The 2836-nt window shown below is 50.3% G+C and overlaps 1 protein-coding gene across 1 annotated transcript in view; it reads left to right on the top strand.

Moving 5' to 3' along the window:
- Window positions 1–2836, top strand: part of NUP62 (nucleoporin 62) — a 38626-nt gene that overhangs the window by 8237 nt on the left and 27553 nt on the right. The gene's annotated exons all lie outside the window — the stretch shown is intronic.

The raw sequence follows: 2836 nt of genomic DNA, 5'->3' as shown, positions 1-2836 counted from the left end.
TCAGGATGGTCTCGATCTCCTGACCTCGTGATCCGCCCGTCTCGGCCTCCCAAAGTGCTGGGATTACAGGCTTGAGCCACCGCGCCCGGCCGAGAAGAGACTTAATTTTAAAGGATTTTTTTAAGGTGGGAAAGGGACGATTGCAATAGAGAGAAGCAAAAGATTTGCAAGTGAGACAAGAATTGAACAGGAAGGTTTTTTCCTTTTTTTTTTTTTTTTTTTTGAGACAGAGTCTTGTTCTGTCGCCCAGGCTGGAGTGCAGTGGTGCAATTTCAGTCCACTGCAACCTCTGCCTCCTGGGTTCAAGCAATTCTACTGCCTCAGCCTCTCAAGTAGCCGGGACTACAGGCACACGCCACCATGTCCAGCTACTTTTTGTATTTTTAGTGGAGATGGGGTTTCACCATGTTGGCCAGGATGGTCTCGAACTCCTGACCTCAAATGATCTGCCTACTTTGACCTCCCAAAGTACTGGGATTACAGGCATAAGCCACCGTGCCCAGTCCCTTCTTTAAAAAATAAAATAAAATAGAGATAGGGTCTTGTTCTGTCACTCAGGCTGGCATTCAGTGGCATGATCACAGCTCACTGCAGGCTCAAACTCCTGGGCTCAAGGGATCCTCCTGCCTCAGCCTCTCAGAGTGCTGGGACTACAAGCACGTGCCACCATGCACGGCTAATTTTTAATTTTTTTTGTAGAGATAGGGTCTCACTATGTTGCCCAGGCTTCTCTGGAATATCCTCCTCAGCCTCCCAGAGTGCTGGGACCACAGGTACAGGCCACGTGCACAGCCAAAGACTTTTTCTTTATGGGGAGGAGTAAACAAGGCTGGAAAAAACCAGCTGTGGGGAAATAAGATGCAAGGGCTACTGTACAGGACAATAGACCAGGGAATGTTTTATTCTTCTCAGGAGAGGTGCTTAAGGAGGGGCTGTATTCTGGCTGAGCCTGTGGACGGACTGAAATTCAGAGGCCGAGCAGTGAGGAGAAAGTTAGGTTAAACGAGCATTTTGTTTCAATTGATCACTGGGGACAAAACAGTGCAGCTAATCATGTATGAGACAAATAAATGGGAATTTGGGGGGGTCTATGTCTGCCATTGTCTTTGGCAGACAAGGGGTTCATCCTCAAGTCTTATCTAAGTCATATATGGAAGGGTGGTTCCTCTCAGTACGTCATCTCCTAGAATGCAAAAAAGCAGGAGGATTTCTTTTTTGTTGTTAGTTTTTTAAAACTTTTTGGGCCAGGCGTGGTGGCTCACGCCTGTAATCCCAGCACTTTGGGAGGCTGAGGCAGGCGGATCAGGAGGTCAGGAGATTGAGACCATCCTGGCTAACACAGTGAAACCTCGTCTCTACTAAAAATGCAAAAAAATAGCCGGGCACGGTGGTGGGTGCCTGTAGTCCCAGTTACTTGGGAGGCTGAGGCAGGAGAATGGCGGGAACCCGGGAGGCGGAGCTTGCAGTGAGCCGAGCTCGAGCCACTGCACTCCAGCCTGGGGTACACAGCGAGACTCTGTCTCAAAAAAAGAAAAAAACTTTTTGTAGAGACAGGCTCTCGCTATGTTGCCCAGGTTGGTCTCAAGCTCCTGGGCTCAAACGATCCTCCCACTTCAGCCTCCCAAAGTGTTGGGATTACAGGTGTCAGCCACCACGCCTGAGCCGGAAAAGTAGGGAGATTTCTTCACTGTCACTGTTGTCCAGGCGCACAAGGCTCCAGTAAAATTCAGCACTATTGCAAAGAAAGAGGCTTTGCAGATGGGTGGAGAATAACTTTTTTTTCATTCATTCGAGACATTCATTCATTCGTTCTCTTGCTCAGGCTGGAGTGCAGTGGCACGATCTCGACTCACTGCAACCTCTGCCTCCCGGGTTCAAGCGATTCCCCTGCCTCAGTTTCCCAAGTAGCTGGGACTACAGGCGTGCGCCACCATGCCCAGCTAATTTTTGTATTTTTAGCAGAGACAGGGTTTCACCATGCTGGCCAGGCTGGTCTCGAACTCCTGACCTCAAATGATCCGCCTGCCTCAGCCTCCCAAAGTGCTGGGATTACAGACGTGAGTCAAGGCGTCCGGCCCCAAGTAATTTTTTTTTTGTAGAGACCGCGTCTTGCTGTGTTGCCGAGGCTGGTCCCCATCTTCTGACCTCAAGTGATCCTCCTGCCTCAGCCTCCCAAGTACGTAGGACTACAGGTGCACACCACCTTGCCCCACTAAATTTTTTTTTTTTGAGATGGAGTTCCACTCTGGTTGCTGAGGCTGGAGTGCAATGGTGCAATCTCGGCTCACTGCAACCTCTGCCTCCAGGGTTCAAGGGATTCTTCAGCCTCAGCCTCCCAAGTAGCCGGGATTACAGGGACCCACCACCACGCCCGGCTAATTTTGTATTTTTAATAGAAATGAGGTTTCACCATGTTCGTCAGGATGGTCTCAAACTCCTGACTTCAGGTGATCCACCCACCTTGGCCTCCCAAAGTGCTGGGATTACAGGCGTAAGCCACAGCGCCTGGCCATTTTTTTAAAAATTATTTTTTGTAGAGATGAGTTCCCATTATGTTGCCCAGGCTGGTTTCCCCTCCTGGGCTCAAGTAATTCACTTGGCACAGCCTCTCAAAGTGCTGGGATTACAGGCATGCGCCACTGCCTCAGCACCCCCACCTTTTTTTTTTTTTTTTTTGAGATGGAGTCTCGCTCTGTCGCCCAGGCTGGAGTGCAGTAGCCGGCTCTCAGCTCACTGCAAGCTCCGCCTCCCGGGTTCACGCCATTCTCCTGCCTCAGCCTCCCGAGTAGCTGGGACTACAGGCGCCGCCACCACGCCCGGCTAGTTTTTTTTTTTT

This window comes from Theropithecus gelada, chromosome 19 (genome assembly GCF_003255815.1).
Source record: "Theropithecus gelada isolate Dixy chromosome 19, Tgel_1.0, whole genome shotgun sequence".
NCBI classification, from domain to species: domain Eukaryota; kingdom Metazoa; phylum Chordata; class Mammalia; order Primates; family Cercopithecidae; genus Theropithecus; species Theropithecus gelada.
This window is presented reverse-complemented; position numbering and strand designations above follow the sequence as displayed.